The sequence below is a fragment of the Ctenopharyngodon idella genome, chromosome 24, assembly GCF_019924925.1.
Source record: "Ctenopharyngodon idella isolate HZGC_01 chromosome 24, HZGC01, whole genome shotgun sequence".
NCBI lineage: Eukaryota > Metazoa > Chordata > Actinopteri > Cypriniformes > Xenocyprididae > Ctenopharyngodon > Ctenopharyngodon idella.
In genome coordinates, this window is record NC_067243.1 from 5,621,571 (window position 1) to 5,634,028 (window position 12,458).

The 12,458-nt window shown below is 33.9% G+C and overlaps 1 long non-coding RNA gene across 3 annotated transcripts in view; it reads left to right on the top strand.

Moving 5' to 3' along the window:
* LOC127507559 (uncharacterized) overlaps positions 1–12,458 on the top strand; it is a 51,668-nt gene that overhangs the window by 16,644 nt on the left and 22,566 nt on the right. The window contains exons 1-3 of one of the 3 annotated variants that reach the window (XR_007928381.1): positions 7,804–7,982; positions 8,126–8,265; positions 10,304–10,462. This is a non-coding gene — a long non-coding RNA (uncharacterized LOC127507559). Of the gene's footprint in view, positions 1–7,803; positions 7,983–8,125; positions 8,266–10,303; positions 10,463–12,458 lie in introns of those variants that run through there. The other 2 variants (XR_007928379.1, XR_007928380.1) reach the window with 2 other exon arrangements.

Sequence of the window (12,458 nt, forward strand, 5' to 3'; positions counted from 1 at the left end):
AGCTGTCAAATGACTTGAGAAGACTTCAGATATAAATGCACAAGCTATTTAGAGTACTTTTGATCATTTTACTGTAGTTTTTTCAATCCTTATTAAAGCTGTGGTCACTATAAACTTTCCAAACAAGAAATAACATTTTTGTGTGAACTGTTCCTTTAAGAGGCCACTTAAAACATCTCCAAATGTGTTTCAGAAGTGATTAAATGATCAGCTGTATGTTTAACTGACGGTGTTTTAGCGTTAGAGCCGAACGAACATGTCGTATGTGGAGCTGAGCAGCTCAGATTCCCCAAACAAAAGGAAAAACGGTTGTTTAGAAAGACAAACAGAAGGCTAACCGATGACAGGAGGAAAAGAGAGAGGGAAAAAAGTCTGTCTTGTGTCGCAACAGTTAACTCTCCGAGCTGAACAAGGCTGGGCTTTCGCCAGGCATTCTGGGACTTTTGGCTGTCTGACAAACTGCCTGCGAAGTGACCTGAAATACTTGGTTACGCTGGACGACTGTCAACGAACTCCAGTGGACAATGAGACGCATTTCACATCCGTTTTTTAGTCTGTTGGGCAGCGTTAAAGCTGTTTAATGAACGCTCAAATCTTCAGCGTTTCATCCCAGATGATGTCAAACTGTTTCAACTTCATCAGCCGGCATGCATATAAAAATAAATGAACTTGCAGTTCATCAGGAATAATTAAAATTAAGACACACTATTGAAGCATATTTTTTTCACAAGGAACAATTGTGAAACTAGTCTGAAGACATGGTATGAAAAAAGCACATTAAAATATATATATTTTTTATAAATTTAGTTTTAAAAAATTAATTATTAAATGTATAAATTTATTTAAAAATTAATAAAACATTTATATTAATTAATTTATATTATAATATATTATTATGATATAAATAACTTTATAAAGGAATTTATTTAATTAATATATAATTAATTTATAAATATAATATTAATAGATTTTATAATGCCAGTCTAATCATTATAAATATGTGTGAAAATTCTCTCTCTGTGTGTGTATATATATATATATATATATATATAATTTCAGTATATAAACACATTTTCGAACCAATTAAAATACTATTAAATTCAAGCAATCAAAGCCCATTTTATTCCCATAATGTGACATATTTACAAGCTGTTTGATGCATCTTGATTTTATCCTTTATAAGTTGATTGTGTAAATAGGCATTCTCTAAAAATGAAAGGTATGTTTTTGTGGATTGTTGAGGCACTCGTACAGTCGTTTGTGTGGTTTCGGGACAGTTTTGGCTGTGTGATTTCTGTGCCGTCTCTTTTGAAGAGCGTTTAGGGCTTGTGCGAGTGAGTTCGGGTCATTTGCATTCACTGCAGCCGCATGTCAAGAGCAGATCTTTCGCTCTTGTTTCTCATTTTTTATTATTCTGTGAGTGTTTAGACATAAGAATGACTGAATGTCACTGCATTATATAGTAAAATACCAAAGCAAGCTGTATTTCTTGTAAAGAAAGATGCATAAGCACACTTTACGAGCAAAACATTTGACAAAAAGAAGTTTGTCCGGCCTGAAAAGCTGAAAGAATGAAGCACACTTCATACATCCGTTTAAAATCACCAGAACACCAGCTGTTGAGATGTTGAGGCTCCAGAAATCTGTTAGTTTGATGTTTTTCATCTAATGCAATCACATTCTGACATTAAGTGTTTTTACAGGCATTTTTGGGCTCTGAATGTCATTGCATTATATAATAAAATGTCAAAGCAATCTGCATTTATAGTAAAGAAACACACTTTTCATAAGTATGAGCCTTGTGCAAGCGTGTGTGTGTGTGTGTGTGCAAAAGTGCTTGTGCAAGCATGTTTTTGCAAGCCTGTGTGTGTGCGTGTGTATCTGTGTGTTTGTATGTTCAAGCCTGTGTGTGTGTGTGTGTGTGTGTGTGTGTGTGTGCAAGCGTGTCAAAGTGTGTGCATGTGCATGTGTGTAAGCGTGTTTGTGTGTGCGTATGAAAGCCTATGTGTGCGTGTTCGTGTGTCTGTGTGCGTTTGTGTGTCTGTGTATGTGTGTATATGAATTTTATGTGTGTGTGTGTGTGTGCGCGCAAGCGTGTAGTGTGTGCGCATATGTGCAAGCGTGTGTGTGCAAGTGTCTGTGTGTGCAAGGCAAGCCCATGTGTTCGCATGTGTGTGTGCATGTATAAAATCCTCTGTGTGTGTGTGCACATGCAAGCGTGTACGTGTGTGGCTGTGTATGCGTGTATGAATGTTATGTGTTTGTGCAAGCGTGTGTGTGTGCTTGTGTGTGTGTGTGCGCAAGCGTGTAGTGAGTGTGTGTGCATATGTGCAAGCGTGTGTGCACATGTGTGTGTGAGCAAGCGTGTGTGTGTGCTTGTGTGTGTGTGTGCGCAAGCGTGTAGTGAGTGTGTGTGCATATGTGCAAGCGTGTGTGCGCATGTGTGTGTGTGAGCAAGCCCGTGTGTGTGTGCACATGTATGAAATCCCGTGTGTGTGTGTGTGTCCACATGCAAGTGTGTCTGTGTGTGTCTGTGTATGCATGTATGAATGGTGTGTGTGTGTGTGTGTGTGCATTAGACTTCGGTAATGCGATATATCGCGATAATAAATATGCACGATATTGTTATCGTGGGCATTTCAAAATACCGTAAATAATAATTTATTACCAATTATTAAAATTTTTATAATGCATTTAAGAATACTTTCCCCATCAACCGTTTCAAATGCACAACACCGCTGTATTCTGCGTCAAAAGAACACGCGCTCAGATGTAAACAAGCCCAACATGCACGAGAAGCACATGGCGGAACGAGTGAAGGAGACGCGCTGAATGAAAGTGCACGTTCACTCTCTGACAGCAGAGGGCGCTGATGGAACAGCAGAAATGCAGCGGTTACCCCGGAAGCCCCGCAAACAAAGCAGCTGCATTAGTGAAGTTTTTAAACGCTTCAAACAGCCATTCATTTTTTGTAATCTCAATGTTGTTCATCACAGCACCAAATACTTAATACTTAAAGACTTAATAGGCTATTTATTTTCAAACTTAAACATTTTTATATCTTAATCTGGACTACATCATGCCCTAATGATTAGAAATGTTCTGATTATTTGTTATTGTTCAGTAAAACTCCGAGACATATGGCTTCATTAGTTAACATGTTAATTCATTATTACCAAACTGACAATGAAAACTACTTATAAAGCATTAATTATTCTTAGTTAATGTTAATTTCTTAGTTACTGTTTAATAACATTACTAAAATCAAAAGAACTTATTTAATGGACCTGAGATAAAACTAACAATGATCAGTTGAATTTCTTAACTAACATTAACAAAAAAATAATACTTTCTGTCACAAATGTAGCTATTGCTCAATCTTAGTTAATGCATTAAATAATGAGACCTTATTGTAAAGTGTTACCTGTTGTTCTTTTTAGCCTAATTCTTTTGCACTTTAATCTGTTTGAAAATTTTACTTAATATATTTTTTGTGTATTGTATTATTGTATTTAAACATTCAAAGTTTTTTTTTGTTATTACAAAAAGAGTTCTTAAACCTGTTATAGTATGACAACACTTTTTTTGCAACTTATTTCAGTACCGTGATAAAAACTTCAGCAATTAATCGCAACATGAAAATTTGATACCGTCACATGCCTAGTGTGTGTGTGTGTGTGTGTGTGTGTGTGTCTTTTATATGAATGTGTTTGGAAAAACAAGAGCGATTGATGATGTCAGCTGAAATAGAAAGTTGCTTCAGGCGAAGTAAGTTATATTTTGATGAAAGATTAGAATTTTTTTCTTCATTGTTTTTAATGTGCACTGATGAACTGATCACAATAAATGCATGTTCACACCAAGAACAATAACTATATTAGCATCACAACAAAACACGCTAACGTTGTTTATAATGAGTGCGCTGCCACTTTAAATGCTCTGATGGATTCTGATTGGCTGTCAACAATTTTATTGTTCATCATCTGGAAAAAAAAAATTGTTCTTAAAGTGATTCCAATGATATTATTCCTCTGTCGTTATCGTTATAGTTGGCAGTTCAGGAAGATCGTCATAAACTAAAACTATTAAAAACATTTTGTTAAATGAAATAAAGCTGAAGTGAAATATAAATATTAAAATAAAAACTTCATGAAAATTAGAAATGTTGCCATGGTCAACTAAATAATAAGTTTGATATTAATAAGCAAGCATATATATATAATATATATAAGCTACAATTATAATATATATTATAATAATAATAATGCATAATATGTTTAAATTGAAGCATTAAAATTACTGGAAATAAATAAAAATAAAACTGACATAAATAAATGAAAGCTAAATAGAAATAGAAATATAAAATCCCCAAAAAACAAATAAAAATGACAAAATCACATAATAAAATTACTAAAAATTCAATTAAATTAAAACGAAAAATAAAGATATAAAAATAAAAATTATATATATATAAACTATAATAGTAGTACTAAAATAACACAGTTGTGGTGTAGACTTCAGAACAATTAACAATTATTTATAGTTATTTTTTATAATAGTTATCATCCTTGAACGGGCCTTTAGACCATTAACACGTACTATTAAGAAAGCGACTCATGCTAATCAATTTGCATATTGATGGTTCTACAAAAATGTCATTGTTTAAGAACATTTAAAGGACGTTTTTGTTTTGGTTGCCATTTTATGTAAAATCAGTGTGCAAAAACATGATGTAAAACCAGATGAGTGCTGACATGGACTAAAAGCCACAAAACTCTGGTTTTGATTGTTATGGGGTCTTTAAAAGACATTAAATCATTGTCACAAACCAGGTTGGAACATGCGAGTGTTTGCTGTGTTTTCACACCAATCTCTCTCTCTCTCTCTCTCTCTCTCGCCCCATCCCTCCTCCAGGCTTGGGGTCGGTGCACAAAAGCAGCAGCTCTATCTGCATACGCTCTACATAAAAGAGGCTTTTGTCATGGGCTTGGCACACGTGACCTTCCAGAGTCCACCAGCCCCCCTCAGTCTAGACCCAAGAGACAGACAGCTCTACCTATTGAAAAAGAAAAAGTTGGGGGTGGGGATTATTAGCGAAAAGCCCCCCGTGAACCGCGTCTCTTTCTGTCGGTGTCTCATTAGGTGAGCGCGCTGTTTTAACCGCAGCCGGACACTCAGACAGATCGTATCGATCGTTACGTTCACAAGGGAAAGTCAGGTGACCTTCTCTTGAGCTGAATGTGCCGAGCTCGGGATTTAGATGTCAAACAATTATTTCAAACAGAAAAAAGTTGGCTTTGAAAATGGCTGCCTTATTGTAGACACAAAATATAGAGAGATTATGTTTAATTAAAATAGTGTTTTTTTTTTATTTTTTATTATTATATTTAGATACTTGATGATATCGGAGTATGATATATTTGTGATCATCAGCTTTATGTTGTTGTCGTTATCGTTAAACTGATCATCGTTAACAAAATTTTTTGTTAAATGAAATTAAGCTGAAATAAAAAAATAATAATATTAGATTAAAAACTTAATGAAAATGAGAAATGTTGCATGGCTTATAGCTAAAATAAGATCAAGTTTAAACACATAAATAAAACATAAAAATAAATTAAAGCTAATTAGAGACATAAAACCCACCAAAAAAATAAAATAAAAAATGACTAAAGCACATAATAAAATTACTAAAAATTAAACTGAATTTTTAAAATTGCTGCTTTATTGTAAACTCGAAATATAGAGGGAAAAAATAGGTTTGAGTTTTAGTGAAGTAAATTATTTTTTAAATGACTTTATGTACTTGATGATATCTGAGTACAGTATATTTGTGATCGTTGTGGCTTTTTAATTAAAAAATATATATTGTCTTGAACCATACAAAAAAATATTGTAACAAATATTGTAAATATATAAGTAAATAATTTTTACTTGTATATCTTTTTAAAAGCAGTGCTAGATGTGGGTTTTAGTTTAATAAATTCAGTTTTTAAGGCTCAATTTTATATTTAAGAATGTAATATGATTGAAGGGTTTGGACAAGAATATTATATAAATTTTGTTGCAATTTATTAGCTGTCAAATCTGGTAAAAAAAACAAAAAAAACAATCTTTTCAAAGGAAAGCAATAACTCAAAGTCTACAAAAAGTGTGATGATTATTGCTAAATACAGTCCTGCTAAATGAAGAAAGTATAAATATTATTTTATGATCGGAGACATTTGAATTTTGCTGTTGAACCTCAGTTTTGTGTCTTACACCTACATTCACCCAAAATGTATTTGGACACAAATAAATCATTGCATTACATATTTTATGTCATTTATTGTAAAGAAAGATGCACAAGCGCACTTTTAAAGCAAATCATTTGACAGGTTTGAGCTGCTAAACCTATAGATCTAGTGCTGAAAATGAAGACAATCAGTGTTATGTTTGTTGAACATGTCCGAGGAGAACTGAATCACACATCCACTAAAACACCAGCTGATTCAAAGACGTTCAAACTGAGAAAATGATGAAGAGGTGAAAAAGAAAAGATGTTTTCTTATAATGCAATGACATATTTTTGGATGTTACTGGATGTACGATCATGAAGGATTATTGCATTTATATTGCCAAGTTATATGGGTGCCCTTTATTTTAAGGTGACGTAGTTACATTGTACTTTCTCAAATAAGTACTGAGTAATATTAATTAATTACATGTACTTACTATATAGTTACGGTTAGGGTTAGGGTTTGGTTTAATTATGCATAATTTACTGTTATTACATAGTAAGTACATGCAGTAACATGTAACTGCGTCACCTTAAAATAAAGTGTTACCAGTTATATTATACTCTCTTATAAAAAAAAAAAGGTTCTATAAAGAACTCTAGGATTCTTAAAGAACAATATATAAGGAGAAACATCTTAAATAATTACATAATACTTTAAGGTTTTAGGGGTTATTTACATTTTTTCAAGTGATAAAGTATGTTTACAAGATGTTTAATTCATAAAATTAAGAATGAATTAAAATTAATTAAAACTAAATCCATAAAATGATCCCATGATGGGGTTCCATATATGAAGCGCCTGACGGAACTCTAAGATTCCAAATAGAACTTTGCTCTTAATTTAACATTTACTCTCCCTTTCAAGTGTCACGTCAAAGCATGCTGGGAAATTGAAATCCCAGCCCAGTTTCAAGTCAATTTAAGTTAGAAACAAGTTCATTAAACTCAAAACAATTAAACAATTCAGATTACTTAAAATGTGTGAGTTTTGTGAACTCAAAAGACAAATGCAGTTCTAAATACTTATAAAAGTTAATTTAAATAACTATTTATTTAATTTGAGTTTGCCCTACTCAAACGAATTAATTATTTTGAGCATTAGGTTTTAAGAGTGTATGAATGTGACTGAAATTTCGGATTGAATTTCAACCATGATACCGACAGAATTGCATGCAGATGGTCTTAGTTGCACTTTAAGAGGTTCACAATTGTTTACCCAAGCAATCACATCAGCTCAAGCTCTTTTAAATGGCTTTCAAATGTATTTCACAATCATAGATGATGATGTAGTACAAATTAGAGCTCGGTTAACGTTAATGATGTTTGCTTTCGGTGTTATGCAGCAAAAAAATTGTGACCTCCGATAAGTCACGAAAAACTGACGTTTGTTGCTCGTAATGTTGGAATCAGAAATCAACATGCAGAAGTGCGTTTTAATGTGTTTATGTGCAATCAGAGAAACACCAGAGAAGACAAACAGACTGTTTTATTTGCTGATGTCTGGCGCGTGAAGGGCGTGTCGGGTCCGACCGGAGGAACTCCCATGATGCCCTGTCCAAAAGCACATTGCTGACGTGGCAGGTCCTGGTCCGAACGCCACAGTATTTAACGCACTTTATAAGCGCACGAGTCAGATGTCTACCTGCTTTGCCGTGCGTTTTATTGTCCCCGCAGTTCAGAAGTTGCACGCTGTTTTTCACAAGTAAATTTGCCGCAAAATTTCATGCTTATTCAATCCACTCAGGTTCAATGTAATTTGCACCTGGAGGATAGGGGTTTTCTTTTCTAAGCAGACTTTCTTCCTCTCTCTCCCTCTCTCTTTTTATTTCGTTCGCTGTGCGCCAGGTCACGTCCCGTGCCAGCTTCGGCCCAAACAGAAGGACACAGAATCACTTCACAGGACTGTCAAAGACCGCAAGAACAGACCTGAAAACGAGCGCGTGGATTTGAAGATATTTTGTGGACTTGATGAGCATCTTCAGCGGGTGAGTTGAGTGATTGTTTGATTGACAGCTCTCAATAGCTACATTTAAACTGAAGACCTCATTCAACATGCCTCATTTTAAGATGTGCATTAAAATGAACAAACAAAAATGTCGTTTAAAAAGCCATTTGAATTGTATAAAACTATCAATTTAGGTTTGCTCGTGTCATTTACAGTGAATCTACATTTGAGAAAAGCCATCGGTTAGTTTTGACAAACTTTGTTCTTGTTAATGAAGGAAAGCTGAGATTTTTGTTAAATTAATTTGTATTTAACATACGCAATTTTTACCAGCCTAGCTCATATTCATCATTCAGTGTGCGCATATTAATTTTGGAGAAGATTATGGGAGAAGACAGTGTGCTTTTATGTGCTTGCTGGTCATTTTACAATTAGGGAAAAATGTGAAATCATAAGAAGTGATATTGTGTGTATTTATGATTTATATTGTGTGCAAGAATTGTATGATAGTGAATATCACAGGTAAAGAAGTGTCTTTACACTGGTGTTTGAATTGTACTGAATGTGTGTTATATTTATATTTTCATACACCTTTATAAGATAATTTTATTTAAAATGGGTTATTAATAGTAAATATTGTGGTATTTGGTTCACTGAATATCAAATATTATATACTAAAAACATGTAGCCAGTCTGTGACAACAGACATTCAATCCTCTGATTGAGTTTATATATATATATATTTAATAATTTATCTAAAAATAATATTTGGCCAATTTAGTGTATCTACATTTGCACGCAATTTAAATGCTTAAAAGGTGTTTTTAATGTCTAATTAACTGTTTTTATATACATATATTGAGAAATGTTTATTGAAAAATAATTTTTTTAAATGATTAATGTGTGTTGTTAGTAAAGTTAAATATCAGTGATTTAGTGAGAAAAACTATATGAATTTTATTATGTTTCCTTCACTTTCTCTTGTTCTTGTCACACACACATACACACACACACACACACACACACACACAAATCTAGTTTGCAAATCTTGATGCTATATAATTTCTCCTCACAATATTTTTGTTTTAGACATACTACATGCATAATTCATAAATATATTTCATTTTTAAGGGGTTGGCACAAAATTTTAATGGGGAAAAATAAATCTTTGCTAATTCTACTCAAGTTTTTAAATACACTTACAGTTTAAAACATTATTTTCATGATTTGTTATAACATTTTTTCTTTTGTCAAATCAACTTAGATAATTAATGTAGTTCAAATAACATAATATTTTGCGTTTCTGTTGAGTAAACGCCTTCATTGCATTAACTTAAATGACATTTTTAATTTCAGTGAACTCAATATTTTAAGGCAGCCAGGTAACTTACTTTTTTAAGTTAAACCAACAATTATTTTTTTACATTGTATACTATAAATATTGCGTCAAATCCGGGTAAAAAAATGGTTTGAGTAATCATTTATATTACATAATTGATCAACTTAATTATCGGCACTACAAACTTCTGTAACACTTCACTTAAAGCCTTTATGCATAATGCATTATAAAGGCATTCATAATGTACATTATAAGGCATTATATCTTTTTAAAAAATAATTGTAACCAAAGTTAAATTGCATTATAATATTTGCAGATTCCTTGTTACATCTGAAACTGGCTGTTTGTCGTGTATTTTAATGTGTTATACTTTCTAAAGGTGTGATATAAATATTATAATGCATTATAACTGTGGTTAAAATTATTCATGAGATCATACATTATAATTAATGCATTAAAAATACTTTTATAAGTTGTGTAAAGTTTGCCCAAATGTTCTTTCAAATGCTTCATTTAATTTAAATTTTTTTTAAAGCAGTTTTCACATTCTCTGAAAGAAGTCTTGTATCGCTTTTCTTTCAAATGTATTTGATGTACCCAAAATATTTTGCATATAATATATATTAATGAGGTTGTTAAATATATTTAAATGAATTCCAACCTTTTTTATTTCAATATTTAATTTAAAACCAACTAATATGAAGGATGCTAACCTGTGCGTTATTGATATCTGTTTCAGATCAGGTGCCACGGGGCGAGACGCGTTTGCGAGCGCGAGAACCTGGTGTCGCTCGGATGATGCCAGAGGTCAAGGGTCAGCAACAGTTAATAAGAGGAGCTGTCTGAGGTCCCAGAGGTCATTCCCAAGGGGCTGACCCGCTTGTCGACAACACTTAATGTGAGCGTAATCTTTACCTTGTCAAAGCAAACAAATGTCGCACCCTCTCAATTGAGCTTGAACAGCCCCTTGAGTAACGCTTTTGACCCAGGGGTCGTGACCTTTTTGTCTGAGCCAGTGGGGAGTCAATGAAGCAGTCCTTTAGGCACGCGTGGAGGTCAGAGGTCAGACCACCTCAAACGGCCTATGCCGCCTTTTTTGTGTGAAGTCGGGAAAGGAGTTTATTTGTGCGCCGCGGCCTGAGACGGATGTGCGACGTTGTTTAAATGTAGTCGAAATTTTTTGGAGAAGCATATTCAAATTTAATTGTGTGCAATTTGCATGTTTGAACACATTTTAAGAGTTTAACTTAACTAGTAGAAAGCTATTTTTAAGAATAATTACCTTGAAACTCTTAGTATACATCTTTCCAAGCATGAAAGAGAATCTCAGTTCTCGGCTCTCAAAGCTCCTGCTGTCGGCTGTTTTCTTGCTGCCTTTCATTTGTCCAGCATTTCCTGTTGCAACAAACACTGTGTGTGTGAGTGTGTGTGAATCCAGCGAGGAGCGTCACACTACCTCGCGCTTTCTGGCCTCGTCCAGAGTACTTACCCATGCTAACGCGGCCTAACGCCTGGCCAACATCACGATGTCAAAGAATGCAGTGCTGACTAAAATGTGCAGCAAAACATTTGTGCTAGTTGGCATTTTATTTCGTTTGCAATGTCTAGTTAAAGTCTGAAGCATCTGATGAATTTGCAAGGACAAGGATCCATTGGAGAATTGTCCAAATATAGCTTCCCTTTCTAGAGAAAGAAAATTGCATTGCATTCCATTGCATTAAAATGAATAAAACAAGCTGTTCGTTTTAAGGCAACAAATGCATTTTATTTTAACATGATTTTAATGCAATTATTATGCAATTTAATAGTGATTTTAATGCAATTGTTATACATTTCAAATGTGATTTTAATGCACGTTATTCATTTTAATGCAAATTATGCATTTTAATTGTGATTTTAATGCAGTTATTGAATTATTAAAACGAATAACAATTGCAAAAAATGAAATGAGAAAACATTGAAATATTTGTTTCATCCATGCATTTATTTTTCTGTGAAGGAAAAAAGGAAAAATGTGCATTGCAACATCACTTACTCTTTTGGAAAAAAAAAATACACACAATTAAGCAAAACGTGTTTTTCACAATGCAATCTTTATTGTGCTCTGTACTTGTGTTTCTGACAAAAACGGTCAAAAATGCATCATATATAAGACAGTCGACATCTACGAGATGGTGGCAGCCGCCATTTTGTGCTGTACGTGGCCTCAGAGAGGTGAAATATATTTGTGTGAGTGTTTGCACGGCATCATATTAACGTTAGCATTATGTTTTCAACAGTCCTCATGTTCTAGTATGACGCCATTTATTCAAATTCACTGTATAATCAGACAAATGGGATTCGAGTGTAGCTTCTTTCACACATTTTCTCTTGCACCAGTTTCCTCCGTTAGCATTTCAATAATTGTGAATGATTGCAACCTTACCACTTTGGGATTTGATGTATTTCAGAAACGCTCTGTTTTGTCACTGCTAATGGGAGACGTGTTTAGACATAAAGGCGGTGTTGAAGCTCAGGTTGTTAATATTTGGCCAGTAACCTGTAAGCAAATGCTTGAAATCGGGCCGCGGTCACCGTGCAAAACCACTGCAGTACTGCAAACAGCATAAAAAAGCTACTAAACGGAGAGTTTTCTTGCTAAACAAGAAAAGATAAAGCTGTGTCTTTGGGGATGCAATCTGCTATCTGAACTTAGAAATGAAACACAAGCGTGTACGTTTTTATCTGCCTCCCAGAAACGAGGCCGCCAATTGGTCAGAAGCCGTGGCGAGATGTGACGTGGGAGGAAAACGGCGGGGTCCCTAACTAACGGCGTAAAATCGTCCAACAGGCCGCACAAACTATGCTTCTTTTTTTTTTTTTTTAACTCCGAACGCATTAACTCTGCATTGGCC